Genomic DNA, 12,989 nt, shown 5'->3' on the forward strand with positions numbered 1-12,989 from the left:
CGACCTCTACTTTCGGTCTGTTCACGTATGCCTCCATGGTGTACGCCTCTGCCACAGCTTCGTCTGGACCTTTTGCATGGCCCTAAGGACTCCGTTAACCCTGCCACTCTCCGCTGTGTTCTGGGGCTCCGAAGCGGTTTACACCGACAGCTCAATGGCTGATGGTCTTGTAGGCTTTGCATATGTTCATGGAGGTCATATTGAGCAGCACTCATTGCCAGTTGGCTGCAGTGTTTTCACTGCAGAGCTGGTGGCCATATCTCATGCTCTTGAGTACATCCGCTCATGCCGTGGCGAGTCTTTTCTCCTGTGTACCGACTCATTGAGCAGCCTACAAGCTATCGACCAGTGCTACCCTCGCCACCCTCCGGTAGCGTCCTTTCAGGAGTCCATCTATGCCCTGGAACAGTCCCACCATTTCGTGGTGTTTGTGTGGACCCTAGGACATGTCTGAATCCCCGGCAATGAACTTGTCGACAGGCTGGCCAAACAGGTGATGCGGAAACCACTTCTGGAGGTGGGCATATCTGAAGCTGACCTGCATTCTGTCTTAAGTCGTCGGCACACGGACCGTGCATCCGAACGTTGAGCGTGCCGAGTTTCTGACGTCATAACGTGGAACAGCACGTTCGGAAGTCTTTCCGAATGTGCAGAGGAATATCTAGCATGTCAGATATTCTGAGTGTGCGTCTGAGCGTTGACCAATGAGATGACACAACGCCACCTACGTCACGTGCACACAGTCTCCCTTCAGTACAGAGTTGTGAGGCGCCATATTGGCATTCATTTTAAGCCTATATGTATATATGGCGTTTCTGAGCACCAGCAAATTGAGAATCACTGCAAAACTCGTTGTTAACTGTGTGATTCGTGCCAATAAAATAATGAGAAACATCATACTCGTGACAAAAGAATTATTGTAACTTGCGTATTATCAGAGTAGGCTGTTGGAAGGCAGCGACACACTTGAAGATCCACCCAAAACACATTGTTCTTAATACAATTTGTTATAATTAAATTTCAGTTAGTAACATCTACGAGTAAGGTTTTCAGCAAGGATAAGATACTATGATTAGCAACGAAAGGTGTGATGTGGGTTTAGCGTAAATGAGTAGTTGCCGGCACGGTAGCTCAGCGTGTTCGGTCAGAGGGCCAGCTGCCCTCTGTAATAAAAAACTTGAGTTAATGAATCAACAACGAACTAAAACGGGTGTCTTTCGACGTCCGCCTAGAGCAGAGACAACGAACGAAAACGAACAAAATGAAGATTTTTTAAAAAAAGTAGCGGCACTGTCGTGGATTGAGTTATTTTGTTGGGGCGGTGGTTCGCGTCTTGACACAACCAAATTTTTTTCCCTAACATTCGCGTTTTTATTAGGTTCTGATACTTTATTATTAGTTTAATATAAGTATATACTATAAGATTTGATGTTATGTAAATATAAGTTCACCTTTTTTTGAGGGGTGACTTTGTTCGATTGGCTTAATCTAAAGGACAGCTTGCGCTACTTTTATAAAGATATTTTGCTCCTTTTTCTTTTACGCTTCATAATTTACATATTGCAAAGATTCTGCTACTGGATAGGAACAGTGATGAAGTAAGACAGACCTTGGAGTTTTACTAAAATGTGGGAATGATGAAATAATGTTTATCTTATGCGGAGAATTATTCCAAATTTGTAACGCAGTGTTTGTAATGGAACTTTTAATAGGCCTGCGTCCTTATAGATTGGACATGGTACTTTCCTTTTCGTGGATAATGGAGGAAATGGGCGTTTTAATAGAGCTAACGGGGGAATTTTACGCGCGCCTGTTGAGTAAACAGTGTGGTTCCGAACTAGAAACATCCAGCAACTGCCGCTGGAGTGCGTTGCAATCGCGTATACCACATTGGGGCCCACGTACCGTATACACAAGTCGCATCGTTCCTGAGCGTTCAGCAGCACGTTGAACTTGGCACACTCAACGTTAACGTTCGACAGCACGGTCCGTGTGCCGACGGCTTTACACTGCAGTGTTTCCGGCTTTGGAAGACGGAATGGTATATGAACACGCACAACAAATTGTGTGTCATTAAGGAGACAATGAATGTGTGGAAGTCAGGCCTCTTGCAGGGAATCAGTTGTCCTCTGCAGGCTCAGCATTGTTACCTACTCCATCGCGAGGACTCACCTCAGTGTCGCTGTGGCTCCCAAATGACAGTCGTCCACCTCTTGCTGGACTGCCCACTTTTAGCCACTCTGCGGCAGACTTTTTAACTCACCCTGCCTTAGGTATTGGGCGACAATGCCTCCACAGCAGCTTTACTTTTATGTTTTATCCGCGAGAGTGGGTTTTATACTTCTATGTAGGTTTTAGTGTATGTCCCGTGTCCCTCTGTGTCCTCCACCCTAGTCCTTTTAGGGTGGAGGTTTTAATGCGTTGCAAGGTGGCTGGCTTTCCCTTTTTATTCTCGTGGTTGGCCAGCCACTGTAATCTGCTTTCATGTTTTACTCTCTTCTGTTTCTAGCGTCCCTCTGCTGTTTTCTTTTCCTCTTTTGTTCCTTTTAGTGTTTGTTACCTTCCCTTCGTTCTTGTGGCTTTTCCTTTCTTTCTGTTTTGTGTTACATGTTTTGTCCCTTTTATTTTCACACTTGTGGCATTGTTTTATTAGGAACAAAGGACCCATGACCTCGTCGTTTGGTCCCTTCTCCTGCCTTTAAACCAACCAACCAGTCATGTTTATAATGTACAGTACTGCAACGGGCGGCTGTAATTCTGCAACGTTGCAGTGGTCATCTGAACTGCGCAAGGACCGTAGCTCTCAGCGTTCTATTGGTAATCTAGACTGTGGATTACTTGCAAGTTGGCTGCTGCGAAGGGGATTCAGCCAGTTTGGGAGTATGGCTCCTGCAAACAGAGCACATCCAGTTTCCTCTCCTCCACCCCTCTTCGGAGTTCCTGCATGACTAGCTTACTATTATGTGAGTTAATCTGTCCTATGTTTAAATGGCTCACGTGCAAAATACGTTCTAATGTGAAATTCTGGCGAGTTTTTGCTCCAGTCGTGCGCTAATCTACCATTTGTGATGACAGATTGATTACGCAAGTCATCTAAATCAAATTTTTCGTTTCGTCTTTCTAAAACTTTTTTCGCTAAATCTCGCAGGGCTCCGAAATTGGTGGGGACATTCATATTCTTTAGCTGTATTCTGTCCACAGCCTTCATTACCGAGAAGGTGACGTTCGTGCCGTACTCATGTCCAACATGGGCTGTAGTGAGGACAGCCGACTCCTCCAGGAGCGCTGGTTGTATTGCGTGTTCTACGGTTGGGTATGCCCTTTTGGGGTCTATGCCCAAACCTCTCTGGATAGATGGATTTATTGATGAGCTCGTACTGCTAACAATGCTAACCTGCACTTCCTCATTATTGATTGTGCCATTTTTTTTTTATATCGAGAGACTTCCTACCACTGGATGCCCTTTTGGTCGTTCTAGAACTTCAAGCGACCTTAGTCTCCGGTTTGGGGGAGAGGGAGCAACTGTCTGACCGCAGGGATCGATTTGCACACATGCATCTTTCATTTTCACTCTTTCAGTTTGTGTCTTGGTGAATCTTTGTGTAAATTCCCTGAATCTGCTGGCCCTTAGTGCATCCCTCAACCTTTTGCTCGGGGACTTTCTTTTAGGCTACCTGTATGCAGGATTGGCCTCAGACATAATCTGTTCTTGCAATTAGCCTCTGTTCTAGCATCTTGTAGGTAGGGCAGTTTCTTCCCGTGGTGTTCCAGCTTATCTTTCCGCGTGCATGGGATACATATCCCAGTTCTGCCGCAGGTTTTTCTTGTGTGATCCTCGGCCCCACACCTGTAGCAAGCCGGCTTTCGCTCACAATGTTTACGAACATGATCCAAGTAGCCACAGTTGTGGTACTGGAGAACTACTAAATAATCCCTAACCTTAATCGTATTGAAACCCATGTAAACTCTACCCATAGTGGTGAGCCTGCGCCACATATTCCTTGAGATCTCGGCAATGTGATGCATGACATCGTGTTCCCGGGGTCGAGTTTAGAAGCGAAATTTGAATTCATTTTTGTCTGTTTCTAAACTGATATCCTCAAAATTTTGGTGATAGTTTGATTCATATATGTGGTTTTCGTTTATTGCAGTAGGTACGTCATATGGAATTACAAGAGGGTTCCACTTTTTGGGCAGTTCATATTTAATTACTTTGTTTAGTTTTGAGTGACTGAGAAATTTGCTTCTACCCTCTTCAGTGGCGATATCCTCTATAACATTTTTGGTCGCCTTGACCTTGTTGATTTTTGTCTACTGCAGGGTTCACAGCTGTGGTGAAGATCTCCTGCACCTTTTTAATATCTTGACTGGGCAGGGATCTCAGGAAGACTGCTGTGTCCGGTCTTTTAGACACTTTAGCTATTATTTCTTTTGTAGTTTGTCTCTTGGTGGCCCCTTGCGCAACCACTCCGGCACATCTTTTTCTTAGGTTGTTTTCACAGTCGCTTATTTTCTTTTTCTAACTCTTCCAATCGCCCTTCGAGCTTTGCGCTAGCGATGGCCCAGGCGGCGAGTTCTTTTTTAATTGCCAAAATCCCTGTATTACTTACCTTTCCATTTTTAATACTAGAATCTAATAACTGATTTACTCTAGTATTCCATTTAGTCACATTGTCTACATTCTGTCCCAGCCCCTCTTCTGGGGTAGGAACAGCAAGTGTCGAACACCTCGATGGCACACTTGCATCACTCGCCTTTGGTCAGCCATGGTGTATAGACGAGTGAGAAAAGGTGGGAGCCCGTCTCTTGCCTCGGACCGGCTCCTCTGGCATTCGGCGGGAGGGGGGGGGGGGGAGAGACCGATGCAGTTCGCCCACCAGCCTCGCCGCTAGGCCAAGGGCACCCCCGAGCGTGCTGTCGCCAATTTACTGGTCCCCCAAGTGCACCCCCACTCCGGAGAGGCGGATGCACCTCTCGCCCTTCGCCGCCTACTAGCCCGAGCTTCCAGCTGAAGGCCAAGGACCCACTCCTACTCGGGTAGGTGGTGGGCCGGTCACCCAGTCGTTCAGCGGTCTGGACCTAGCCAACCTGGCCCAGACGATGTCACCACCTCCTGGGTTTGGCGGAGCACGGGCGCGGCGAAGTGCCCTTGCCGACTCGCGCCGAGATCCCACGCCGACAAACTAGGTCGCCGGTATGCAGAGCACATGCTGGTCTGTGCTCTGCGCAGATAGGGAGATGAGCAGCAACTGCCCAGTGCAGAGGGGTCGCACACAAAGTGAGCAACACCCCCCGCATCCTAGCAGCCCCGCATCCTTGAAGGAAATTTGGTTTTGCAAGATTAAATTATAAATACTAATTTTAGTACGAAGTCGTCTATATTCCGGGATTTTTTTAATCTCTTTGAGTGACAAACAAAACAGCTTGTCTTCACCGTCATCATCTTTTTGTTCCGAAACATTTTTCTGTGCTAAACTTTGCTCTAACTTGCAAATCTTTCGTCAGCAGAACTTATATTTTGTTTTCTTCGTGGAGTAGATTTAGGACTCGTTTTAAAGGCAGAACTTACTTCTACGTCAGCAACTTCAGACGAAGCTGATGCATTATCTGCGTCGAAAGTACATTGTGTATCTTCGTTGGCTGTAAATGCTTGTAGAAATCGTAGTCTATTATAATGAATATATTACGAATTTTTCGAAGCTCCTTATCCAGATTTAACAGTCTTCATTTTCTTTACCTCTGTCATATAATTATCTCGCAAACTCGTCCATTTATTTTGCAGGGATGACGCTGCAAAAAAAAAACCACACCAGAATATAGTAACAGTAGACCAGCCTCTTAGATAGATGTTTTTTCAGATATTTGGCCACAGGATGTTCACTTGGGACATTAAGCTACGATTATAGAATTGGCAAATATACTGCGGCGGCTATAATACCACATGTATGTGAAGCTATTTGCAGAAAATTGAGACCCGTTGTTGTGATTGAACCAATGAAAGAAAAGTGATATGAAAGATCCACGATATTTGAAAAGAACTCAGTTTCCCAATTGTTTGGGAGCCTTGGATGGAAAGATATACGGTTAATCCAGCCTGAACATGTGGATTCCATGTATTATAACAACAAAAATTAAAATTATTTTTCGCTAGTTTTGTTGGCGCTAGCGGATGCAAACTATTGTTTTGTATGGGCTGACATAGGTGTCTACGGTAAGAACAGTGACTTAGGGATATTCAAGAATTCTTCATTGTACAAGAAGCTGACAGAAAGTTCACTAGATCTACCTGAGCCAAAGGCATTGTCAATACAAAATAGACAAATAGTGTTACGTGATAGTGGCTGATGAAGCTTTTGGCATGATGGAGAATTTAATGCGGCCGTATGGGGGAAGGTCACTAACTTACGCTGAAAAAAAATTTAATAACCGTTTGACATTAGCACTCCGGTGTGTCGAATGTACTTCAGGTATAAAGTGCAATAAATGGCGTATTTCACATAGGCCATTTGATGTTAATACCGGTTTTGCAGAAAAGATCGTAAAATCGATGTGTACACTAGATAATTATGTCACTATGAGGGATGGCTACAATTATGAAGATACTCTTCATACTCCAAAACTGGAAAATCTAGTCCCACGTTATACCGGGCGTGCTGTGCAACAGGCGGACAATGTTCGAGTACATTTACCAAATTATTTAATCAAAGAAGGAAAAGTTGATTGGCTAGATCGCAGTATTTAATTTGTAAGACAGACTTATTGAAAATATAAGCATATGTACTTTCATCTTCTCTCCATGGTCATCTCCCTCACAGAATATGAGAAAGAGTTCTTCCCAAGTCCTTCTCCTTAAGTTCTTATATGAATAAATGCTACTTGTCATGTTTCATATCGCAGGACGTTTCTCTATTACATCTATGAATAATTCGGTATTAAAAGCTTCCGCTTTCATTTCCGAGGATTTCTGGATGATCTGAGCGAACCCTAAAATACGTCTGTTCGCGTCAAAGGCGCGCTCAGCAGAACGGTAACTTTGGCTATGTACACATGATAGCGTTGCATCGCGCGTCATAGAAAGTGGCGTGTACACACGTACGGCATTGACGCCGCGTTGAACTCCAGTTTAGCCATGGAAGTTGAAGAGGCAGCATGTCTTTGGATTATGCACCGCAGGCTCAAAGAACGGACACGAAGGCAAAGACAGTACTGGGTACATCCGATTTTACGTGACAAATTAACTCACGGATCTTTTGTAACTCTGTACCCAAATCTAAGAAACATGGGCAAAAGTTTTTCAATTACTTAAGAATGTCGATTGCGTCCTTTGACGAGTTATTGAACATAGTTCATGATGACCTGGCACCTAGTGGGAACTACGATAGGGATAGTATTTCACCAGAAGAGAAACTCGTAATCACATTGAGGTAAGTTTATTTATAAAGTGATATTACATGTACGTTATAAATTATTGTATATAAAATAACAAATTGACAAGACATCAATTTAAAATTTTTATTCTTTCTTAAAGTAAAGAAAATCCTTCAGTTTTAGTACAAATCCAATATTTCAGAACTTTGTAGAGAAGTGCAACTATCTGCTGGTGAGGCGGCCTCTTGTGGTCGTCGTGGGGTCTGAGTTGCATGTGGTGGAAAAGCTCCCGAGTGTACCTGGCCATATTGTGTATTCGGCAATTGTTGATGTTCAGACCCTGGTTGTGAGGTGGCCGGTACTTGCGGAGACTGAGAAGCTTGGGCTGGAAAAGCACCGGGGTATACTTGGCCATGTTGCATACTGGAGAATCTTTGGTAGTGCACAGGTCCACGTGTCTCATTAATCGCAGTTGCGTTGTAGAAGTCTAGGGCTCTTTGTATTGTTTCAAGTAACTGAATTTTCGTTCTAATTTTACCGTGTTCAGGCACTTTCTTCAGTTCCTTGTACAGAGAGAGACAAAAGTGTTTGTCCTCATCTTCGTTATTTTTTTCCATTTCTCTTTGTTCTCTTAGCAAAATACTTTTGTTTAAAATGTCCGAAAAATGTTTATCAACTGGATTTAACTTAATTTTTTTCTTACTTACTGGGTTTTCGGTACTTTGTTCAGGCCTGTTCAAATCGTCAGTAGCTGCTTCTCCTCCTCCTCCAAGATGACTGTGTCTTGGCCCTGGTCATCAAGATTACTGGTAGTCTCCTTATTACTTACTGTATTTTCTAAACATTGGAGCCGTGAGAAATATATATATAAGGGGTAGAGCTGCTTGCTCCAGATCCTGATATCTTGGTCTTCCTTCTTTTTAATTCTCTGGCAAAATTGTCACGCAGACTCTTCCATCTCTTTTGCAAAATTGTTCGTAAAAAACAGTTTGTAAACTTTGTAGTCAATTAACACAGTAAAAATTAACGTGTTTTTTTTTCCAGGTATCTGGCAACAGGATTTTCTTTTGCTGAACTTCATTACAATTACAGAGTAGGAAAGTCAACCATAGGGAACATAATCCGCCAAGTTTGTGCAGTAATATGGAACAAATTGAAAGCAATTTGTATACCGCCCATGACAGAAGACAAGTGGGAACAAGTTAGTAAAGACTTTCTAAAGTATGCCAACTTTCCTAATTGCCTTGGAGCACTGGACTGTAAACATGTTCGTATTGTGCAACCCAATGATTCAGGGTCCCTTTTTTTACAACTACAAACATTTTCATTCAATTGTACTACTAGCTGTTTGTGATGCTAACTACCGTTTTTTGTTTGTGGATGTTGGTTCCTATGGCAAAAGTAATGATTCATCAGTTTTCCAGGAATCAATATTTTACAAAAAACTCATAGAAGGTACATTGAATATTCCACAGTAAAAACCAATTTCAAATGTGTACATTACACCATTGCCTCATGTTTTTGTATCAGATGATGCGTGCGGTCTGTCGAAACACATCATGTGTCCATACTTCGAAAAATTGTCTCATATTAAAAGAGTTTTAAACTACCGATTGTCAAGATCTCGCAGGTATATTGAATGTACCTTCGGTATTATGGCAAACAAATGGAGAATATTTCATAGGCCTCTAAATGTCAGTTTAGAACTTGCAGAAAGTATAGTTTTGGCATGTTGTGTGTTGCATAACTATGTACGACAACGAGATGGATACAGGTATGAAGATACATTTTATAAGGCGCCATTCGTTGACTTGTCTGGAGTAACTTCTCCACGGCCCAACATGTATGCAAAAGAAGTAAGGGACAGATTGGCTCGTTACTTCATCAGCGAAGGCAAACTACCTTGGCAAGATAAAATGGTGTAAACAAGAGTGCAATTGCGAACACTTATGAGACAAGTATATGTTAATAATATAACATTACATTGCCCATTAAAACAATACAGTGTAATTATGAGCAATTAAATATTTTTCTGTCATGCATTTCTCTATAGATATTAATTACATATTATACACTATTTGTAATAGACATCATGTTAACAACTTTCTGTAAATAAAATTAAGATAACATAAATAAATTGCTTTAGTTACCTTTGACAGATATTACATCCAGATAGGCTTCGTCAGTAGTTACATATACAAATGTTTATTTGTATGTTAATTCAGTTTTACACATAATTATTCCCATTATGCTCTATTATAAGTAATGCTATTAAATAGTAACTGCTTTAACTTACGACTAAATTTAGAGTCACAAGGTAAAACAGTTACTTATGTGTAACTGTACTAATCTACTGTGTAGTTTAACCTTAATATTAAAGTTGCCTCTTACCAAGAATTTTCTTCTGTTCCTCTGAACAACCCTCTTCAGCAAACAAATCAACCAGTTGCTGCCACGCTGAACTTTTTAATACTCTGTTCTTGTAGTCCGCACTTCCCATATCCCATGACGACTTTTCACTTCTTCAGTGAAGATCACAGTGTCAAACGTACGTTCCTCCATGATGAGAGCACCAAAGCGCGCGCTAGACTGAATGCGCCGTGCGGTTATAGGTGCTACAGTCTGGAAGCGCGTGACCCTACGGTCGCAGGTTCGAATCCTGCCTCGGGCATGGATGTGTGTGATGTCCTTTAGGTTAGTTAGGTTTAGGTAGTTCTAAGTTCTAGGGGACTGATGACCACAGTAGTTAAGTCCCATAGTGCCCAGAGCCATTTTTTAGACTCAATGCATGTGTACACCCAATCCCACTACTAGGAACTCGAGGCGGACGTGCGATCCCCGAGGAACCTTCGAGACGCGCGTTACGACGCGGCGTCATTTCGAAGCGCTCGTTGCATGTGTACGCAGTCAACGGTTTATTGTTTTTCAACAGCGCGCGTTGTAACGCGCTGCCCATAACGCGCGTTGCAACGCTATCATGCGTACAAGGCCATAGAATACTAATGATCTCAAATCGTGCGATGACGCGCGCTAACAGTCGAGCGCTAGCGCAGTGTTCAACGCGCGCTTTATTAAAACGCCCGTTAGCATGTGTACGGCCCGTTAAAATGTATGTAGTTGTAAACGCGCGTTAAGCGCTTGTCATGTGAAACTGCTCTCAAGCTCTGTGTAGCAGTGATGGTCAAACTTTTTTCCTCGGGGCCTCCTTCACTAGGAAAAATAATAGTAGTATCACGCTCCCCAGCGTATTGTTATTAATGTCATATTTTACATTTTTTCTTACTCTGGTTATCAAACTCAGTTAAAAGGATTTTACGCAGCAGAAACGAAAAATAACATGACTTATTATAACGAAAATACGGAGCAAATTTATCTTTACCACGTTTTCATTTATTCAGACACTATAAAATGAACATTATTTATAATTCAGCAAAGAAGAATTACAAAAGAAATGAAATGTAAATTATAAAGTTCGGTGTGATGGATGATGCTTTTGAGAACAAAGGTTCTCAAGACGTGGAGGAATAGCAGAAAGAGCCACTCGAAGTTCTTTGTTTACATTTGTCTTTGAACAGTAGTTCGACTTCGTAGCTGACAAAGCTGAAAATCCAGTCTCGTACAAGTATGTTGTCGCAAAAGGAATCAGGATCTTCACTGCATTTTGGCTTAGCTAATATATATCCAAAATTCCAACAAAGACAACTCATTAAATTTACTCCTTAGTGAAGTATCACAAGTGAGTTCAATAAGTTGTTCTTGCTCTTCTGTATTTAGAAATGATGGTCCTGGAGCATTTATGAATGGATTTTAATCCAATTAAATTTATCAAAATCGTTGCCGAAATATTTCTCGAAGTGAACTTTTAATGTTGCAAGATGTTGGAAGAAAGCAAGCTTTTACCGCCGTTGTAAGTACCGGTTAATCTGTATCCTCTAACAGTGACACTATAGTAGGGAACATACCTGGTATGCTATTCTCCATTCGGTTTTGCCACAGCTCTAGTTTATTTATGAACACCTTCACCTTTTCATTCCAAGATTGTACAGCTGCCTGGTTACTTTGAAGTGAAGTGTTAAGAATATTTAGTTTCTCAAAAATATCAGTGAGCTAAGTCATTTTAAATAAAAAAATCTCCGTTGTTGAAACAGTCTGCCAAAGAGTGACTTCTGTCCTTTAAAAAACAGAATGCCTCATTCTTTTCAATACTTTCCCTTGAAAGCCAACGAACATTACTAAAAAAGAGCAACTGAGTGTGTTCAGCACCCATCTCCTCACATAGCACTTTAAAAAGCCTCCAATTTTTGGTTTTTTGTCTTAATATTAACTGTTTGTATAACCGTTTGCAGAATTTCACGAATGGCTGGACTAACAAGGAGAGGCCACGACGTTTGGTACGCGGATTTAGTGCAGAGTTCGTAGACTCATAGTACTCCATTAGGATAAAAAAGTGTGTAAGCAGTAGCGCGTACTTCTCATGCGTTATTGAGAAAATCGCAAGAAAATTTCGGTCGTCAAATATATATACCTTTGCGTGGCCATTTTTTACCATGAAGCGGCGGAAGCCGAGTGGTTAGCGTGATCTTCCTCTGCCGAATTCTGAGCCGTAGTTGGAATTTTTTAATCCATGAAAGCGATGCTTTGAACATGAAGATCTCCGACTGGAATTGGCCTGTAGCAGCCAAAGCCCACTGCTGTAGGTTTTTGGTTGTTACCTGAAAAGTAAAATCAAAGTTTGATTTTATTATTATAATTATTTCTTCGAATGAGGTTGTTAACATATAGAAAACTAAATGTGGAGTGATAAAAATAAACAATTCCTTCTGATAATTTTAACGAGACTCCACGGAACGTTCATAGGTCCACAAATCAATTATCGAATGTTCCATTAAGTTTCGGGTGTGCAGCCGCAAGAAATTTCCTTCTTCTTCTTCTTCTTCTAATATTTCGGCTATATAACGTTCAGCCATCTTCAGAGTGAGCCGCAAGACTGCCGCTCCACTACTAGATGGTCTGATGGGTATGGATACCCCTGTGGTCAAAGGATCGGATCGACTTCTGTCATCCCTGCCTTTTATCTGATAGTGGTAACGGACTGGTGGGATTAAGGGTCGTGAATCTGTGATCAGCTTGGATTTCTAAGGTATGGATTGTTCTGGGAATGGGATGTGGTCGGATTTCGGCGTCTTCTTGGCTTCCTGCGCCCCAACGTGCCGATAACGTCGTGGCTCGGTGAACTCGCATGACCACGCTATGCGGCCAATGTCGTCGTTCCCTGCGTCTTGTGGTGAGAATCGGATGGCTGTTGGCTGCTGTGAAGCAGCCTTCTTCCGGTTTTCGTCGGAAGTCGGGGCTGCCTTCGGCTTGGTGGCTGCCTCAACCTTTTGGGAGGCGGCCAATTCGAGCAACCCTTCCAGGTCTTTGGAGTTGCTCACCGCCAGCTTCTTCTTGGGCGGCGGCGGAACTGGATCTGGCTCCGATTCCGTGGTGTCCATGTTCTCTGTGGTCTCCCGCTCCGCCGGGGGGGGGGGGGGGGGGAGCAGGTGGGGTGGGACGCAAGGCTTTAAGGCTTTCGTGGCAGAAGCCACTTCAGCCCGCAGCCGGTGGATTTCCCTGTACGCTGC

General features: G+C 42.8%; 1 long non-coding RNA gene across 1 annotated transcript in view; it reads left to right on the forward strand.

The window, feature by feature from the left end:
* LOC124798659 overlaps positions 1-9,402 on the forward strand; it is a 29,764-nt gene extending 20,362 nt beyond the window's left edge. The window contains exon 3 of the long non-coding RNA XR_007016967.1: positions 8,413-9,402. This is a non-coding gene — a long non-coding RNA (uncharacterized LOC124798659). The remainder of the gene's footprint in view (positions 1-8,412) is intronic.
* The last annotated feature ends 3,587 nt before the right edge of the window (positions 9,403-12,989 follow it).

The sequence above is a fragment of the Schistocerca piceifrons genome, chromosome 5 (assembly GCF_021461385.2).
Source record: "Schistocerca piceifrons isolate TAMUIC-IGC-003096 chromosome 5, iqSchPice1.1, whole genome shotgun sequence".
Taxonomy (NCBI): Eukaryota; Metazoa; Arthropoda; class Insecta; order Orthoptera; family Acrididae; genus Schistocerca; species Schistocerca piceifrons.